Below are 21,789 nucleotides of genomic sequence, written 5' to 3'. Positions count from 1 at the left end.
TTTGCCTCCGGCTCACACTGAGGTGCTAAGGAGAATTAAACTTTACCTAATGACATCTTATTTTAACGCCAAGGTAGAACACCTTGAGAGCTATTTTTAAATCGGAGAAACCTTAGTTTACCTAAATATAAATTGTGACACTTGGATTAAAGGGAAAATCCATGTCATGATTCTCCTTTGTTTGTTATAAGCGCCTATGGTGTTTTATACTTAATTCAATAGTCTTAATTTAGTGGAGTAACTTGCTCTCCCTTATTAGCTTAGTATATTCTGTTATATTTAGGGATGCACCAAATCCAGGATTCGGTTCTGTATTCTGCCTTTTTTGGCAGGGTTCGGATTCGCCGAATCCACAGTCCTGGCCGAACCGAATAGATTTGGGGGTTCGGCCGAACCAGAAAAACTGGGTTCCGTGCATCCCTAGTTATATTTTTGTCAAGGCCCCGTGGCCCTTACTGGGTTAATACTCTGGACCAAGGAGGAAGCTGAGTTCAAAGAGTCCGGTCCAAACATGGCATTCGGTTTGTGTTTAGGCAAATCCATAAATTCATTACTTTAACTCTCTGAAATTTTTTTTATTTTGCCCAAAATGGATGCATTTTTATAACTTTTCTCTGATTAGACTATGCCAATGAAGGATAGAATTTAGTTTTGGCACATCCCTACTAGCAATCTCATTGTTCTTCATCTGAATTACTTTTTGAAAAGAGTAATTAATGGAGAAGTAAATATAATAATATACATAAATTCCCATGGCTTGTTTTTTGCAAAATGCCATAACTATTAACCTAACCCTGAGATTTAACAGATATGGCAACACTGTCACTAATGTGGGAGCCATCTTGGTTAGCATCTACATTACCTCCCTGTTGGTCCTTTCTGCGCGTACACCATATCTACTTGTAGTAACATAGTAAGATAGGTTGAAAAAAAGACCCTCATCTATCAAGTTCAAGCTTTTATGTCTATACAACCTGCCTAACTGCTAGTGATCCAGAGGAAGGCAAAACCCCATCTGAAGCCTCTCTAATTTGCCGCAGAGGGGAAAGAATTCCTTCCTGACTCCAAGATGGCAATCGGACCAGTCCCTGGATCAACTAGTACTATTGCCCATAACCCTGTATTTCTGTTCTACTATGTCAATGAAAACACTATAGATATATCAGTTTGTCCCAATAAGTAGTTGGTTCTTAAATTTGGAATATTGTGGGGCTCGGATGTTGAGTGATGTGGTGCTGTTTGAATGTGATGGAATATTTGACGCTATAAATCAGTGGTTCTCAACCTACCTAATGCCGCGACCCTTTAATACAGTTCCTCATGTTGTGGTGACCCCCCAACCATAAAATTATTCCTAAGACCATTGGAAATATGTGTTTTCCGATGGTCTTAGGCAACCCCTGTGAAAGGGTTGTGCGACCCCCAAAGGGGTCCCGACCCACAGGTTGAGAACCGCTGCTATAAATGTTTTATTCTGACTTATGACTGAGCCGGATCTATCACTTTAAAGTCCAAATACAGAATTCAAGCACAATTTGCATCATTCCTATAAATGAGTAATACTTATGCTCTGTAGGTTTAACATCATATGCCTTGATGGGGCACTATATACCTATATTAGGGATGCACTGAATCCAGGATTGCATTTGGGGATTTGGCCTTTTTGTAATATATACATAGAAATTGAACATTTTTTTTGCGATCATGAAGCACAAATGTATTTCCCCCCAATTTAAGCAGGTCAGACACATGCAAATTCTGCCATTTGGTGAGGTTGCCAAAAGAGCAGCTCCCTGTCCCTTTTTGCCGCCCAAATTGGTTGATTGAATTGCTGGCCTGGGCTTATTGAGTATTGAGACCCATGGGGCAAGGACCACTTTCACACACTTGCAGTCCTTGCCTGATAGGATTTTCAAAGCTGCCCAATAGATATCAGTCATACAGGCAGTCCTGTGTGCCTATATACGGGCTGATAAGTGCCAGATTTTATCAGCCTGCGTTTTGAACAGCTCTTCCTCTCTCCCTAAAAACTGGGAAACTTGTTCAAAGAAAGATAAGGAGCTCTGAATAAACAAACCCCACCCTTCCCTAGGATGCAGGATTTGTTAGTGTTTGAGATAAGGAGCAGCTCATTATGGAGAGAGTTAAACTATAAACTGGTGATTCTCTGCAGAACCAGGACATCTTTAAGTTAGCTTACGTTATGTTCTATTCCTAGTAACTTTGCAATTGGTATTCATTATTTTTTCTCCGTTTGTCTCAATATATCAATGTCTACATCATTCTAAAAGTTAGTTGAAAGGTGAAGAACCTTTAGCCCTATTCATTGCATTCATGTTGAAGAAAGGGTGTATACTGCCACTTTAAGGGTTTGGAATTGTTTTTTCTAAACACTAAAGATGCAATTGGATCAAAAAAGTGTGTTTCACCTTAGTCCTGAACTGAAGCCTGAATTTTGTGCATCCCTACCATTAACACATTGGCTCTGACCCTATAGAGCTTACAATCTAATATAGGCGTCTAAGTCACAGGAAGCTGGAGATTGAACCTTGAGGCTCATGTCTTTGGGTTTACAATCCAGTGGCTTTGCCAGTGAATAACATTTTCCCTTGAAGTACAGGTATCGGACCCTTTATCCTCAAAGTTCCGAATTACAGAAAGGCCATCTCCCAAAGACTCAATTTTAATCAAATAATTAGCATTTTTAAAAATGATTCCCTTTTCTCTGTAATAATAAAACAGTACCTGTACTTGATCCCAACTAAGATATAATTACCCCTTATTGGGGGCAGAACAGCCCTATTGGGTTTATTTAATGGTTAAATGATTTCCTTTTCTCTGTAATAATAAAACAGTACCTGTACTTGATCCCAACTAAGATATAATTACCCCTTATTGGGGCAGAACAGCCCTATTGGGTTTATTTAATGGTTAAATAATTCGCTTTTCTCTGTAATAATAAAACAGTACCTGTACTTGATCCCAACTAAGATATAATTACCCCTTATTAGGGGCAGAACAGCCCTATTGGGTTTATTTAATGGTTAAATAATTCGCTTTTCTCTGTAATAATAAAACAGTACCTGTACTTGATCCCAACTAAGATATAATTACCCCTTATTGGGGGCAGAACAGCCCTATTGGGTTTATTTAATGGTTAAATGATTCCCTTTTCTCTGTAATAATAAAACAGTACCTGTACTTGATCCCAACTAAGATATAATTACCCCTTATTAGGGGCAGAACAGCCCTATTGGGTTTATTTAATGGTTAAATAATTCGCTTTTCTCTGTAATAATAAAACAGTACCTGTACTTGATCCCAACTAAGATATAATTACCCCTTATTGGGGGCAGAACAGCCCTATTGGGTTTATTTAATGGTTAAATGATTCCCTTTTCTCTGTAATAATAAAACAGTACCTGTACTTGATCCCAACTAAGATATAATTACCCCTTATTGGGGCAGAACAGCCCTATTGGGTTTATTTAATGGTTAAATACCTGTACTGGATTTTATTGCAGTGTGGATGCAACCACAGACTTTATTGTAATGGCTTATTATATTCTGCAAAACCTGTGAAATTGGCTAATGGCAAATAGCGGTAGATCTATTTCCCTTTATCCCCCCCCCCCAACATGTATTTTATATAAGTGTCACCGTCGGATCTCACAAGGCAGAGCTGCAGTCTGTGCAAATGACATGAATTTTATAATTACCGGCGTGTATCCAAAGCTTGAGAGATGACAGTTTTTGTGTCATTTTTACTAAATTTCTCTGTGGAGGAGACAAAGAAAGAGAAGAAATAAAAGTCAGCAAATTGTCTAAACGGCTTCTTGTCGGCTCGGAGCAATAACACAATGGAAGGCGGCTGATTGAGGCTCTCGGATATTTACAAGCCGGCGGTCTTTAACCTCGGGCAAAGGGCTGAGTTAATGAACACGTTTATAAATTGAACACATGTTAAAAACCCATTGAGTAAGTCTCATCGCCGTCATGGGAAAAAAAAATGCAGGGGGGGGGGGCGAGAGAAGAGGTACAATTTCCCTGTGAATCCTGCCTGGTGATGTAGTGCCGGCACAAAATGTAATTACCTTAATGCTATTTTTGATATCATATCAGCAAATTACATGGGTCTTTGCCGGGAAACGTTTGAAGATGACAACAACTCTTGGGGGGGCGGATCCAAGAAGCAAATGAGATGGCACCGAGGTGAGCGATGGGGCGCCACTTAGAGGGAAATGTTTCACTAAAGGAGAACATATTAACTGATCTTTGGCCCTCAGGTTGGAGACGCTGGCGAATGTTTCTTCTCAGCGCTTACATTAATGTAAGGTGATAGGTGGGTTGACCTGAAACCTGTGGGACCCGCAGATTTACTCATGTGTTGAGTGAAATTGGGTCAAGAAGGTGAGCCCCAGGTGTGGGTTTAGGTGGTTGGTGGGTCAAACTATAAGCAGGGCTTTGGTGGTGTAACAGTGGTGACCACCCTGCTATGGTGACTGATCCCACCAATATAGGAGTCTTCAGTTTAGAGTCCGTTGTGGATCATAAAGTAGAAGAGGACTTCAGGCTTGGTTAGCTGCAGGTTAGGGATGGGTTCGGGTTTTGTGACCCACTTATCACATGGTCTGGATTTGTCCCACCACTTTGGTTGGCTAAAGCTGGCCACACGTGGCGATTTTCGATCTTTCGTGTGACCATCGGGCTGATATGGCGATAGAAACAATAGGATTTCTGCCGATTCAGCCCTGAACGTAGATTTTGCTCAGGCATCTTCAATGGCGCCCGATCAAAATCTTTTAACCCGCTCGATTGGCAAGTCGTCTGCAATATCGGTCACCTCGGCAAGTTGTCATACGCACTGAATATCGTACAAAACGAGGTTTCGTACGATATTATCGGTGTGTGTATGGCCAGCTTTAGTCAATCAAATCATATCATTTGGTGACCTCACCCCGGTAAGGCTGGAGTTAGAGATATTATGGCCTGTTTCCCCAAATGGAAACTCCAACTGAACACACAAGCATCCCAGCCATAGCATTGCTAACACAGTTGTATTAGTCATTTAGTGGTTAATTCTGACCCCCAAAATGTGTGTCCCTGCCCACAGGAAAGAACGGACCGCCTACTATGCCAATAACCCAACGCAGTTGTGTTTGGATGGGCTAATAAAGGGCAGGGCAACATCACTGATTTGGGACCGGTGTTCAACAAGATTCCTGCATAAAATAAAGGAACCATAACCCTTTCTACCTCTTACAAGCCTTCCCATGCTACCCCACAGATAAAATTGGCAAAACCACCACCACCACCACAAAAAACCCGCAACCTCCAAATTATCACGCCCTATCAAGACATATATGTCAAGATTAACAACGTAGTTACTGGCTCCGTAGTTATTTTTACCCCCCCCCCAATGTTTGATAGGGCAGTTTCCTGCTTATCAGTGCTGCACTGAGCCTTCTATAGTGCCAGGTTCCCCTGGACCTTTTATACATCTGTCTGCATTCAGTTGCTGATGTTTGGGGCCCTTGGACACACTAGGGGCCAGTACACTCAAACCCACCCCTGAAGACATCATTAAGGATTTTTCCCCACCACCCAGACAAACAGCTGCCATGTCTGCCATAGACAAAGAGACAGAAATGGATGGAGACACAGACATAGGGAGAGATAAATGTGCCTTCAGCGGTGTCACAACCAAAGTACCATGGGAATGAGACAGTGTAAGGTACTGAGACATCTCTGGAGAGAGGGGAATGTACAGTCTCTTCTTCTTCTCCTTACATTAACCCCTTCTGTGCTGGAGAGATAAGAGCATATGCTTTTTGTTAGATCCAACCTACCTTCTACTGTCAGGGCATACAGGGAGCAATTCTGGTACCCCAACTGCAATAGGGGTTCCTGGCACTGCACTCACTAACACATGAGATGACTAGACAAACAGATACACATTTCTATAGAGATACAGACACAGGGTATCGGCATATAATACATAGATAGTTGATAGATGATAGATAGATATGTACATAGATACATAGAGAGATAGATACATAGAGAGATAGATACATAAAGATATACATAGAGCAGGGATCCCCAACCTTTTATACCCGTGAGCCACATTCAAATGGAAAAAGTGTTGGGGAGCAACACAAGCATGAAAAAGGTTCCTGGGGTGCCAAGAAGAGCTATAAATTGGCTACTTAATAGCCCCTATGTGGACTGGCAGCCTAGAAAAGGCTCTGTTTGGCATTATACTTGGTTTTTATGCAGCCAAAACTTTCCCTTCTTACCAGGAATTCAAAAATGGACACCTGATTTGAGGCCATGGAGAGCAACACCCAAGGGGTTGGGGAGCAACATGTTGCTCACGAGCCACTGGTTGGGGATCACTGACATAGAGAGATAGATACATAAAGAGATACATAGAGAGATAGATGATAGATAGATAGATGGGTAGATGATAGATAGATAGAGAGAGACTAGATAGATTGATACATAGAGAGATAGATGATAGCTAGATGGATAGATGATAGATAGATATATAGATAGATGATAGATCGATAAATAGTAGCAGATAGATATATAGATGATAGATGGATAGATACATAGATAGATAGATAGATAGATAGATACATACATACATACATACATACATACATACATAGAGAGATAGATACATAGAGAGATAGAAACATAGAGAGATACATAGAGAGATAGATGATAGCTAGATGGATAGATGATAGATAGATAGATAGATAGATAAATAGTAGCAGATAGATAGATATATAGATGATAGATGGATAGATAGATAGATAGATAGAGACTTAGATAGATAGATAGATAGATAGATAGATAGATAGATATAGATAGATAGATAATTGATAGATAAGAGAGACATAGAGAGATAGATACATAGAGAGATAGATAGATAGATGGATAGATAGATAGATAGATAGATAGATAGATAGATAGATAGATAAATAGTAGCAGATAGATATATAGATGATAGATGGATAGATAGATAGACGATAGATAGATAGAGACTTAGATAGATAGATAGATATAGATAGATAGATAATTGATAGATAAGAGAGACATAGAGAGATAGATACATAGAGAGATGATAGATAGATAGATAGATAGATAGATAGATAGATAGATAGATGGATAGATTAGATAGATATAGTACTGTGGCTCAGTTCAGGGCCTTATTCACTATATAGAAACCCATAGGCCTCTGTCTAGGGTGGCAGCTTTAGGGGGACAACCGTCGGGGGCCTATATGGAAAAAACTCCCCAAACTCGCTGCCAGTTACTTGTGGCTAAATGTGGCGGTGGAGGTAAGTGGGATTATGTGTCTCTGTTGTGATTGGCATATGTGCCAAGAGGAGGGGGCGGGCTGTGATTTGGTGCCTAGCAGTGGTGCAAGGGGACAGGGGAACCTGGAACACAGGGCCTGCTGCTGGGTAAGAGAGCATCAGGGAGCAGGAATGCATATGTGAGTGGGCAGGGGGCACCTGTGGGTGGGGGGAAGGGGGCAGGGTAGGGTTTGCTTCTCTGTGCCAATCCCATTCAAAGTTTTTTGTGGAGGGGCCAGATGCAGAGTAGTTATGCCACTGAGCCTAGGGTGGCATATAGACCTGGATATAGTTCTGGCTTAATAGTAAGCAGTTTTTATTGCAACACCGGAGTCCTGAGTTCAGTTCTGCCTGGGCACTGTCTTCAAGGAGTTTCTATGTTCTGCCCTTAAAGGAGAAGGAAAGTTACAATCATTGGGGGGTGGGGGTGCCAAAAAATAAAAAAAATCACCCCCCAGGAGAAAACTGCAGCGGACGCATGTATGCGACAAAGCGATCCTCTTTCTTTATTCAGTCTTCCCATATGTGCAATGAAGGGAAAAGCCGAACTTTAACAAAAAAGCCGCTTTTGATATTGTTAAAAGGAGAAGGAAAGAAGAGGATCGCTCGCCTACATATACCCCCGGCCTGTGCAGTTTTCTCCTAACAGGAACACCACCCGGGGGTTTCAGGTAAGCAATTACAGGGGGGTGCCTAACATTTGGCAACCCCCCAATGATTTAGCCTTTCCTTCTCCTTTAATTGTCTGGGTTTCCTCATGTTATTCTGGTACCCCCCCCCCCCCATGTAGGTATATCTTTATTTATAAAGTGCTACTTATGTGCGCAGTGCTGTACAGTAGAATTCATTAATACAAACAGGGGGTTATTAAGATAATAATAGATAAATACAAAGTACAATAATAAATACAGATAGATACAAGATTAATACAGTTGTAATAAGTTAAGAGTCAAAGACACAAGAGGATGGAGGTCCCTGCCCCGTAGAGCTTACAATCTATATGGGAGGGTAACTAACAGACACAAATAGGCAAATGTAGTATGAGTGCTGTAGGTCACAGTGGGTGACACTATAATATAAGTATAATATACACACAAACACCCCCCAAAAGGTTAATAATAAAATTGACCAGAATGCAATAGGGACCAGTGTTTTTATTCAGCCTGAGCTGGTTCCATTTCTTAAACACAGATAAACCTAAAACTTCAATCCTCTTATTTCTCTCCCAATCGCTTTGTCTGTGATTCAGAGCCTGAAATATATTCGTGGAAACCTCACGCCCCCTAGTGGGCTGCGAGAGCACTGCGCAGCGGGGTGATTGACAGCCCCGTTCTCTAACATCCTTGTCCTGATATGAAATCCTCCTTATTACATCATGCATTGTGATAAGCCTATTAGCCAGCACGGCAGCCAGGAGGAGAATGATCCTCTCGCTTGATGACTAAACAATGAGCAGTAATATATTTTAATTTAAACACCATAAACCTATTGAGTGCTTAATTAACTTTAACCGTCTTTGGGGGAATGCAGCCAATTTGAGAGGGTCAACAGGAGTTGTTTTAATTTCAAACAATTTTACATAGTCAATCCATTCATTCAGCCCACAGCAACTGATTAACACATGGAATTAACATGTTGGTAAAAATTCATGGGGGAACCTCGGGGGAAATCAGGAGGCACATGCGCCGGGTGTGATTAGCGCCTGCATTGTTTTCTAGTAACAATATAATTTAATGGCTTCTTAGAATCACAGAAAGAGACACTCGTTTCTGGCTTGGTCTGATTACTTAACATGCTGCTTTGGAATAGAGAGCCCGATCAAAGGGAGGCCGCCTTGAAATGGTCCCCCGGAACGCTGCGCCCAGATTCTCATCATTTATACCAGGTCGCTATGATCTGTGGCGCCACCTGAATATAGCAACCACCAATCTCCCCCCACCCCACCATTGCCCAGGCCATTAATATAGCACCAGGGAGTAAGCACATAGTCAAGGCAAGGTAGGCAGATGATTCAGTCTTGCTAAGTTTGGGATAACCTTACACAGGTATAGGGCCCGTTATCCAGAATGCTCGGGACCAAGGGTATTCCGGATAAGGAGTCTTTCCGTAATTTGGATCTCCATACCTTAAGCCTACTAAAAAATCAATAAAACATTAATTAAACCCCATAGGATTGATTTGCATTCAATATCAATATCAATTACAAGGTACCGTTTTATTATTACAGAGAAAAAGGAAATCAGTTTTAAAATTCTGAATTATTTGATTAAAATGGAGTCTATGGGAGATGGGCTTTCCGTAATTTGGAGCTTTCTGGATAACGTGTTTCTGGATAAGGGGTTCCCATACTTGTATTCCTCCTTGCCGCCTTTTCTACCCTCTTGGATTGGTTCCATTCTCTTCTGCTCTCACTTTTCTATGCACTTTCCTATTTCTTATCTTCTCGCCACATACCCCAACTTCCATTGTTCTTTTATTTTTCCCTCTCCTCCACCTTCCATTTTCTTTTACATACCCCTACTTATCACAGCATTTGACTTCAGTCCCCCAAGATATGCTATATGGCCTTGTATACCTCATCAGAAGATCACTTTTCCTTTCTCTACTCCATTTGCTACAACAGGGGTCCCTAACCTTTTTAACTAGTGAGCAATATTTAAATATAAAAAATGTTGGGGAGCAACAAAAGCATGAAAAAAGTTCCAAGGGGGTGCCCAAGAAGGGCTGTGATTGGCTATTTGGTAGCCCAATGAGGACTGGCAGACTACAGGAAGCTCTGTTTGGCAGTAGATGTGGTTTTATGCCTGAAAAACTTGCTTCCAAGTCAGAAATTTAAACATGAGGACCTGCTTTGAGGCCACTGGGAGCAACATCGAAGGGGGTGGTGAGCAACACATTGCTCGTGAGCTACTGGTTGGGTATCACTGTCCAACAACATAGAACTGCCTCCCCTTTCTGTAGGGCACCGTGTACAAAGCATCGATTGGTTCCATGCTCTCTGGCCTCTCAACACAGACCAATCCCAGTCTAAAGGTGGCCATGCACGGTCAGATTTCAGTTGCCGATTCTAATCTTTTAGAACAATTTGGCAGGTTATCTGCCTGTGTATGGGCTCCCACAGTGCCTATGCCCCTAGGGCCAAATGATCGAATAAGCTCAATATCGCCCAATTTAGGTGGGCATATCAGGAGAAGATCCGCTCATTTGGTGTATGGCCACCTTAAGTGTCTAATAAAGGGGTTGATTGAACACACCAAAAGCAAGCAGATGTCATTAGCCCAGGGAGTACACCCCTAAAAAGCACAAAGCAAGGTTAGGAGAATCCCCACAGTGTGGAGGGCGGTCACCAAGTGTCAATCAAGGGGAGGAGATTGCCCATGGGAGGAAACAAAAGCTAGGGAGTAGTAGCGTTAAACATCTTTAGTAAAGATAAGCACATGGATTCTGAATTTCACCGACAGCGAAAACGCAGACGAAACTGCATCAAAAATTCAATATGACAAAAAAGTTGCTTTCCAAGCCCTTGGATGTTGCTCCAAGTGGCCTCAAAGTAGATGCTTATTTTTGAATTTCTGGATTGGTGGCAAGTTTTGGTTGCATAAAACCATGTGTTCTGCCAAAGAGAACCTTTGGGCTACCAAATAGCCCTTTTTGGGCACCACTAGGAACTTTTTCCTTGTTTGTGTTGCTTCCCAACCTTTTTTATATACCAGGTAAGAGAATAAGTAACCAGGTGAGAAAAATCTATGCACCTCAAGCTACACCAGCTAGTGATACAGAAAATGTTGTTGTGTAAAGGTTGCCACCATTGAACTAATTGGGACAGTGGGAACACACTGGAGATGAATTACATGGTACCATATGGCAGCCTGATGGACATGTTTGGGTTTGGCAGATGCCAGGAAAATGTTACCTGCCTGAATGGATAGCACCAACTGTAAAGCTTGGTGGAGGAAGAATAATGGTTTTCATGGTTTGGGCTCCTGGTTCCAGTAAAATAAATGAAGTAAAACAATTCTGTTCTTCCTTCTTCAGGAAAAGCCATCTCCTGTTTCAACATGGTAACTGCCATACGCACAAAGCAAGGTCCATACAGAACTGGCCTGTCGATATGAGAGAGGAAGAACTTGACTGGCCTTCACAGAACCTTTACCTCAACTCAACTAAACACCTGTTAGATGAATTGGGATGCCTACTGTGAGCCAGACCTGATCTCTCAACATTAATGCCAAACCCCTATATATAATTGGAAGCAAATCCTACCTACATTGTTCCAGAATCTGGTGGAAAGCTTTCCCAGAAGAGTAAAGGCTGTCGTAGCAGCAAAGGGAGGGCCAATTCAGGTTTTCTAGAGATGTCTCTAAATACTTCTTATGATCTGGTGGAGGCATGATGGCTCATTGGTTAACACTGCTGTCTTGCTTTGCTGGGGTCCTGAGTTTGATTCTGATTTGGACTCCCTGAGGGTTTCCTCGCACAGTGCAAAAATATACCTGCAGGTGTGATGGCTGCTGATGGAACCAACCTGGGTGAATATGGTATAACGGCACTAATGATATGTGGGCTGGCCTGAAACCTGTGGGGCCTGTAGGCCAGGCTGGTTTGGGCCAACATTCACACCTGAACAACAGAACAAAACAGAAGCAGCTTGGGGGCAGATTCAAGCCAAGCCCTTCCCCCTGTGACCTAACTGGGCCCCACCTCTGGCGGCATCAATTTATAGAGCCCCAACCCCTCTGAGACATCAGAGATGGGGTGGGCACAGGTCTAAAAAGAAGATCTGGGTGAGATTTTGAGTGGGCGGGTTAGAGTTTGGTGTGGGTTGACTATTTGTTGACCACCACATCATGAGTAGGCACCTTTAAGGGACCAATGTATGAGTGTATTGTTCTAGATAAATAAATATATGTATTTTTCATATCCTTCTGCCCAGGTATCCAAACAATCTTCCTAGTATTCGCCTTCCTTTGTACGCTAGGCCTCAAAGCCGTCTAGAAGAAGACGCTGAACATGTCACATTGGCACAGAGGGGGTTTATAGGAAGAGAAATATGCTGCGCAAAGAAAACATCTTCTTTTCTCCTTATAATTATTTGGTGTGTGCGAATTCTTGATGGGACTTTGGCACCGAAGCCGCAGAAACGCCTGGCAACGCAAGCTATAAATTAACAGTGAGCCGCGTGCGTGCACGTTTTTTTATTTTCCCCCTTTCCGTGAGGATGATGGAATAAATTGTTAGTGCCATGATATTCTTCTGCGTATGTTCCCTTTGAACTGCAAATGTTGTTTGCAAGGGCTGCCGAAACAAAGCCGAACAGCGAGCGCCTTTCATTATCGTCTCCTCATGCAGAACAAGCTCAGGTTTCTGGCAAGTTCATTCCAGCTCTGGGATGTTAATAAACACAAGGACCGTAATTGTCACTTAATGGGTCAAAAAACAAAAACAAAACTGTCTTGATGTTATCTGCTCGCTAAAAGAGCACACACTTATTTGCTTTTCCATACTTAGGAAATGCAATTACGCCCCAGTCGGTTTAAGTGACAGCGCGACACTAAAGTTAATTCCATGCTTCTTGTTAAACGCTCGCCCCTGCTACCTGCTAAGGTGCAATTGCCCCACGGGGTTGGAACATGAGCGCTCACAGATGTTCCTGAATGGAGATCCTGCAGAACACAATGGTGTATTGTGAGGCCTCTGCTGAACGAGCACGTAAAGGGGAACTAAACTGTTATTTTTATCCTTTATCTCCTGCAGAGTAGGTTGATGAAGATAATCTTGTCTCATTGGCTGACAGTTGGAGTAAGGGCATTTTCTTAGACTTAAGAAAGTAACCATGAATGGATGCTGCCCAGAACAAGATGAAGAGATGCTAACTAGGGTTACCTCCTTATTTTGCTATTAACACTGGTCTGTAGGTTTGGGGGTGGGCAGTGACTTTACTTAGAGATGGAAAAATGGGCGGGATAGGCAGTTGAATGGGCGAATGGGGCGGGGATATGGGTGGGTGGCTGGGGTAATGGAGGGGCAGAGGTTGGTCTCTATATATAAAAAAATATATAGGTAGGGTTGCCACTATTAATACTGCTGGTAAATTTGTATTACTGGCACCAGCCCCAGCTGGCAATTTGGCTAGGCCAGTCAAATACCGATTTGGTGGCAACCCTAATGCTAACCCCAGGGGGAACATCAGCAAGCTATGCATGCATTTTGCACAAGGCTGTATTTAGGGTGCCCAGGGAGGCACCAGACCTGAATGCACCCCCCCCAGTTGGCGGAAGTGACCCCCCCAAAAGCTGCCACCGTAGGCAAAGGCCACGGGTGCCTATATATAAATTCAGCCCGGGTTATGCATGATGTCTTGTGCTGTGACTAGAAGTGATGTCATTATGCACACTGCAGGAAGTGACATCATTTCACATGTGTGCACGCACTTCTGAAGCTGCTTAATGATTTCTGCACATGTGAACATTGAATTTGACAAGTGTACCCTGTGCAGATGGAGACAAAGTGAGCAGAAGGGAATATGTAGCCATTTTGTTCTTCACAGCCCCTTACAGGCAAGCTGCAAATGGTGCAGTTTTGTCACCGCCCAATGGGAAATGACAAATCGGGGTTCTCTTGTAGTAACCCAATCAAAGAGCAACGCGAGCAGTATGTATAGAATATATGTACAACTAGAAAAGAGACGAGCAACCTGCTGCATGCCTGTCCAGTCGGAATATTCAGGCTCCCTATCAAATGTCACCCAAACTCAGGGCCGCCATCAGAAACACTGGGGCCCCACACAAGTTATTTATATGGGGGCCCCCCATGAACACACACTGGTGCAGCACCTGAATTTTGGCCACGCCCCTTTTATCTGCAATGTAAACAGCTGATGTTACTCTATACTTTTCATAAGTAGTTCAGTTCCATTATTTAATGCTCTAATTAACAGTTCATTGGGGATCAGTGAAGTTTGAGCTAACTTTACACCCTGCACTCCTTCCTGCCCCTGCTCTGCGCTGTCATTGCTTGAAATGGAAGTTATTGCATAAGTTACATAAACTACGTAAGTTTAGGGGCCTAAAGATCTTGCTGTGAGGCCCAATAACTAGTCAGTAGTAGTTCATAAAAGCAGTAAAAATAATAATGTGCTAATAAGTGAGCCCAGTAATCAGTCATTCCCCTGCTGGAAAGTTCACGTAGGAGACACTCATTAATAGTTCTCAATATAAAGAGCTGATGTTACTTTATAATAAGCAGTTCTTATAAAGAAAAACTATACCCCCAGAATAATAGTTTATATCATATTAAGTGGCCTATTCTAGAATCTTACCAAACGGGAATATATATCAGTAAATATTGCCCTTTTACATCTTTTCCCTTGAGCCGCCATTTAGTGATGGGCTGTGTGCTCCCTCAGAGATCAGCTGACAGGAAATAATGCAGTTCTAACAAAAAGGCAGAACTGTGCCCATTAATTGGCTGATGTGACCTAACATGTATGTGTGCCCTTGGTTTGTTTGTGTGCACTGTGAATCCTATGATGCCTGGGGGTGGCCCTTAGAACTTAATATTGCAATTTTTACACAGGAGCGGTTTTATGCAATAGATTTTCATAGAGACCTATTGTACAGCGCTGCGGAATATGTTGGCGCTTTATAAATAAATGTTAATAACAATAAAATAATAGAGACCTTTATAGTCTCCCTTAAATAAAGCAGGTGTCATGGGAGAATGTTTCCATCTACACTTCCCACAAAACCCTGATAGGGGGCCCCTCTTGTCTAAAAATGACTATTTCCAACCAAGCCCCAGTGCTATTTTACAGGTCTCAGTCCAGACTGGTAATGGCTGCAAAAATGCTAGGACCCAGTACAGGTATGGGATCCCTTATCCAGAAACCCGTTATCCAGAAAGCTCCGAATTACGGAATGCCCGTCTCCCATAGACTCCAATTTAATCAAATAATTCAGAATTTTAAAACGGATTTCCTTTTTCTCCGTAGCAATAAAACCGTACCTTGTAATTGATCCCAACTAGGATATAAATAATCCTTATTGGATGCAATACAATCCCATAGGGTTTAATTAATGTTTTATTGATTCTTTAGTAGACTTAAGGTATGGCGATCCAAATTACGGAAAGACCCCTTATCCGGAATACCCTTGGTCCCGAGCATTTCGGATAACGGGTCCTATACCTGTATATGCATCCAGCATAGAACTACAACTCCCAGAATCCTCAGCAGGAACTTTCAATTCAGCTGCAGCCTGACTGACAGCCATTGCCTCTTGCTGCTGACACGTTTGGCCTACAATAAAAAACAAAAAAACAAAAACGTAAATAATTCCAGTTGTTTGATTTTTCTCCCTCAGTCTTTGTGATGATGACAATCAGTAAGGCGCTGCCATGTCTTCAGAACACATCACTAAAAAAGAAAAAAAAAATATCCAGCAAATGGTGATGAATGAGACACAATCCGCTGAGGTAATTAAAAATGTATTTTCCACTTCCTAGTAATTGAATTGTGTACAAGCTGCAAGTTAATGAGGTCATCTACCCTCGAGCTGTGACAGGGAAGCAGGAATAATTATCTTTCCCTTTTTTTTAATCCTGTGTAGCAATTAATTTTAACCATTCCCATGCAGGCTCAAGTCAAAGCTGGGCCCGAGCTGAATTGACAAGCGATGATACAAGCTGAAGGCACGGCGCCGGCCCGGGCGGGTATGGTAATCACGGCGCTGCAGCTGTTGAGGGCCGAGCACTTTTCAGGTGAACGTCACCGGAGGTTTGGTTGCCTGCCACATGGAAGATGGGACTTGCACTGGTGGATGACGGCACATCTGGTGCCGGGCGCTCTGTATGGGAATAGGAGAGAAGGTTTTAGAATGAACGTTCCTCTGTGTACTTTACCTGCAATGCCCTTACAGTACATATTAAACACCCAAACACAGCTTAAGCTTTTTGAAAATGAAACATAATTTCAAGCAACTTTGCAATGTACATTAATTAAAAAATATGCAGCTTTTTCATGATTTTAATGTAATAATAAGGTTTGGAACAGATACCTTAAGGCTGCCATACACGGGTAGATTTCAGCTGCTGATTCGGCAGCTTATCTGCCTGTTAACGGGGGCCCCCAAGGGGCCTCCACTATAAATTTCTGGCTGAAATTTGGGCAAGTGTCAATTGTGCAGGTTTGATTTTCCAGTCGAATCGGGGACCGCAGGGGGGGGGGGACAGGGGGCGTTTGCCCATGAGTAGTGATGAGCAAATTTTTTCACCAGGCATGGATTCACAGCGAATTTCATTCACCATTGCCGAATTGTTTTGTGAAACTTCCAAGAAAATAGGGCGTGGTCGCAGCAAATTGGGTGTGGCCGCAGCAAATTGGGCGTGGTTGCAAAAAAAAAAGCGCGGGCTAAAAAAAAAAGACATGGGCAACCAAAAAAGACGCCGGCTAAAAAAAAAAAATTGTGTGACAAATGCGTTTCGCTAATTTTTCGGCGAAGCAAAATGGGCCAGATTTGGTCATCACTACCCGTGAGGGTCTGCTTCCTCAATAGCCACTGAAAGCTTGTGCGCACACTTACTTGTGCATGCATCTGGGGGGCAGTCCATATATTCTTAAGAAATGGCCATATTTTCTGTTATCGATTAGCTTGCATACATATTGCATAAACAATAACTACAATGTTGTTACACAAACAGTAACTGCTCAGCAAAGAAAAAGCAAGTGATATGTGGCTTCTTTCATGTTTTTCTCATAAATAACCAAGAAATAACGTTCTAGGTGTTTGTTCGTGACAAAAAGTGAGACAAAAAGTGCCACCCAATGAAGGAGGGAATGGGTTGAATTTTTAGATCTTCTTCAAAGTCTTTTCCAGGTTTTCTATCAGATAGCAAATGTCAAGAATGGTTGGGCCTCTCCCACTCCTTTCTCTCCAACATGTTGGGCTGACTTTAGATCAGGGATCCCCAACCTTTCTTACTTGTGAGCCACAGTCAAATGTAAAAAGACTTGGGGAGCAACACAAGCACCATAAAAGTTCATGGAGGAGCCAAATAAGGGCTGTGATTGGCTATTAGGCAGCCTCTATGCACACTATCAGCTTACAGGGGGCTTTATTTGGTAGGAAATCTTGTTTTTATTCAACCAAAACTTGCCCCCAAGTCAGGAATTCAAAAATAATTACCTGGTTTGGGGGCACTGAGAGCAACATCCAAGGGATTGGGGAGCAACATTTTGCCCCTGAGCCACTGGTTGGGGATCACTGCTTTAGACTATACCAGAAACTCATGTTAGGTTACCAACACTAGATTTTCTAAAGGTGATAAATAGCATTTGATTAATTACTATTGTGGACAGTGCAAACTGACACAAATATTAGGAAATAGATAAACTATTGTGCAATTGCCCACAGGCACTTATAGGTGGAGAATAATGTAGATTTTGGGAGGCTTCACTTCCCACCCCCCCCCCAAAAAAAAACCCAAAACCTGGAAAACTGCACTATATTCTGGCCTTTGCCTTCTGCAAGGCAGAACGGTTGTGCTTCTATAAAGTTGGGGCAGGTGACATCATGGGTGGGGTTGGTGATGTCAGGGGCTGAATTGCCACATCAGTCTAACAGAGTCCTGCCCACTTTTCCTAATTTGGAAAGCAGTGCAGGTAGTTTTAACCCAGACAGCCCTCCAAATACCAGACCAGGTCACAACTGGGCATGTGGTGACCCTAGTTTCTGGCCATCTCTAATGGTTACTATAAAAGGAGACATTACTCATTTCTATAACTTTAATATCACCGTGATATATTCATTAAGTGCAATCAAGATACTTGGAACTGGACAATGGCATTACAATAACCTTATAAGCACAGATTGCTGCCATTGTGCTTATATATAATCAGGATTGGCACAAAATGGTTAAAATCCTATATTTGCATTAGAAGAGCGATGGCCACCATCCCTAGTACACCTCACCCCAAGTGCTCGCCGAGTGACCGAGAGCGATTGCCAAGCACAAAGCACACACAGTAAATCTGGAGATGCTGACACAGCACTGCGCTTACAAAATATTATGAATTTTAGTCCGGGGCAATTTGGAAAGGGATGTTCTTTCGCTGAGTCCCTTTTTGATTAAAGCAGTAAAATTAATTTCAGCAAAAGGTAATTTTTTTCTTTAAATTAAGAAGTTCCCGGTAATGGCATTTCATTAAGTCGTCCCTTCACAGGCATTTTGTTTTTCTCTCCTCAGTATTAGAATTTCTGCTGTGTAGTCAAATACGGCCCATCATACGCAGGCTTAATTTGTCTGTTTGAGGTGCTGCGCTGATTCCACTCTCGCCATTACCATCCTTTACTGGAATGTAATTTCCTAACCGCACAATGAACTGCTAAGCCAGGGCACTTTGTTATTGGCGGCTGCACTGAGCCCGCATTACAGAGCAGGGAATATCACTAACTTGAATGTATTGCATTATAATGATGCTGGAATCTGCAGCACATCCATAGATCACTCACTAGCCTCATGGACTTGCACGCATTAAGACAGAAGCAATATAAGAATGTGGTTTAAATTATGTATAAATCAGAATGTTTTCCAAATAAAACCATACATCTACTGGGAGACTAGGGTGCACTGATAATAATATTCTATGTAATGTGCACTCCCTGCTAATGTGTTTCCATCACTTCCTGTCTTCCTTTTTGAATAGTAAAAGTTCTAAATAAAGGAATTGGCGATCCTATTACAGTCTAAATGCTCTGGGACTAGGCTGTGCCATGAAATGCTTCCTGCAGACTGAGCCATGAAATGCTTGTAGTCAGACTGTGCCATGAAATGCTTGTAGTCAGACTGAGCCATGAAATGCTTGTAGTCAGACTGTGCCATGAAATGCTTGCTGCAGACTGAGCCATGAAATGCTTGTAGTCAAACTGTGCCATGAAATGCTTGCTGCAGACTGAGCCATGAAATGCTTGTAGTCAGACTGTGCCATGAAATGCTTGTACTCAGACTGTGCCATGAAATGCTTGTACTCAGACTGTGCCATGCAATGCTTGTAGTCAGACTGTGCCATGAAATGCTTGTAGTCAGACTGTGCCATGCAATGCTTGTAGTCAGACTGTGCCATGCAATGTTTGTAGTCAGACTGTGCCATGAAATGCTTGTAGTCAGACTGTGCATGAAACGCTTGTAGTCAGACTGTGCCATGCAATGCTTGTAGTCAGACTGTGCCATGAAATGCTTGTACTCAGACTGTCCCATGCAATGTTTGTAGTCAGACTGTGCCATGCAATGTTTGTAGTCAGACTGTGCCATGAAATGCTTGTAGTCAGACTGTGCCATGAAATGCTTGTAGTCAGACTGTGCATGAAACGCTTGTAGTCAGACTGTGCCATGCAATGTTTGTAGTCAGACTGTGCCATGAAATGCTTGTAGTCAGACTGTGCCATGCAATGCTTGTAGTCAGACTGTGCCATGCAATGTTTGTAGTCAGACTGTGCCATGCAATGTTTGTAGTCAGACTGTGCCATGAAATGCTTGTAGTCAGACTGTGCCATGAAATGCTTGTAGTCAGACTGTGCATGAAATGCTTGTAGTCAGACTGTGCCATGCAATGTTTGTAGTCAGACTGTGCCATGAAATGCTTGTAGTCAGACTGTGCCATGCAATGCTTGTAGTCAGACTGTGCCATGCAATGTTTGTAGTCAGACTGTGCCATAAAATGCTTGTAGTCAGACTGTGCATGAAACGCTTGTAGTCAGACTGTGCCATGAAATGCTTGTAGTCAGACTGTGCATGAAACGCTTGTAGTCAAACTGTGCCATGAAATGCTTGTAGTCAGACTGTGCATGAAACGCTTGTAGTCAGACTGTGGCATGAAATGCTTGTAGTCAGACTGTGCAATGAAATGCTTGTAGTCAGACTGTGGCATGAAATGCTTGTACTCAGACTGTGGCATGAAATGCTTATAGTCAGACTGTGCCATGAAATGCTTGTAGTCAGACTGTGCCATGCAATGCTTGTAGTCAGACTGTGCCATGAAATGCTTTCAGTGAGACTGTGCCATGAAATGCTTGTAGTCAGACTGTGCCATGCAATGCTTGTAGTCAGACTGTGCCATGCAATGCTTGTAGTCAGACTGTGCCATGAAATGCTTGTAGTCAGACTGTGCCATGCAATGCTTGTGGCTGACTGTGCCATGCAATGCTTGTAGTCAGACTGTGCCATTAAATGCTTGTAGTCAGACTGTGCCATGCAATGCTTGTGGCTGACTGTGCAATGCAATGCTTGTAGTCAGACTGTGCCATGAAATGCTTGTGGCTGACTGTGCCATGAAATGCTTGTAGTCAGACTGTGCCATGAAATGCTTGTGGCTGACTGTGCCATGAAATGCTTGTAGTCAGACTGTGCCATGCAATGCTTGTGGCTGACTGTGCCATGAAATGCTTGTAGTCAGACTGTGTCATGCAATGCTTGTAGTCAGACTGTGCCATGCAACGCTTGTAGTCAGACTGTGCCATGCAATGCTTGTAGTCAGTCTGTGCCATGCAATGCTTGTGGCTGACTGTGCCATGAAATGCTTGTAGTCAGACTGTGCCATGCAATGCTTGTAGTCAGACTGTGCCATGCAATGCTTGTAGTCAGACTGTGCCATGCAATGCTTGTGGCTGACTGTGCCATGAAATGCTTGTAGTCAGACTGTGCCATGCAACGCTTGTAGTCAGACTGTGCCATGCAATACTTGTAGTCAGACTGTGCCATGAAATGCTTGTAGTCAGACTGTGCCATGCAATGCTTGTAGTCAGACTGTGCCATGAAATGCTTGTAGTCAGACTGTGCCATGCAATGCTTGTAGTCAGACTGTGCCATGAAACGCTTGTAGTCAGACTGTGCCATGCAATGCTTGTAGTCAGACTGTGCCATGCAATGCTTGTAGTCAGACTGTGCCATGAAATGCTTGCAGTGAGACTGTGCCATGAAATGCTTGTAGTCAGACTGTGCCATGCAATGCTTGTAGTCAGACTGTGCCATCAAATGCTTGTAGTCAGACTGTGCCATGCAATGCTTGTAGTCAGACTGTGCCATGCAATGCTTGTGGCTGACTGTGCCATGAAATGCTTGTAGTCAGACTGTGCCATGAAATGCTTGTAGTAAAACTGTGCCATGCAATGCTTGTAGTCAGACTGTGCCATGAAATGCTTGTGGCTGACTGTGCCATGAAATGCTTGTAGTCAGACTGTGCCATGAAATGCTTGTAGTCAGACTGTGCCATGCAAAGCTTGTGGCTGACTGTGCCATGAAATGCTTGTAGTCAGACTGTGTCATGCAATGCTTGTAGTCAGACTGTGCCATGCAACGCTTGTAGTCAGACTGTGCCATGCAATGCTTGTAGTCAGACTGTGCCATGCAATGCTTGTGGCTGACTGTGCCATTA

This window comes from Xenopus tropicalis, chromosome 4 (assembly GCF_000004195.4).
Source record: "Xenopus tropicalis strain Nigerian chromosome 4, UCB_Xtro_10.0, whole genome shotgun sequence".
Lineage (NCBI taxonomy): Eukaryota > Metazoa > Chordata > Amphibia > Anura > Pipidae > Xenopus > Xenopus tropicalis.
This window is presented reverse-complemented; position numbering follows the sequence as displayed.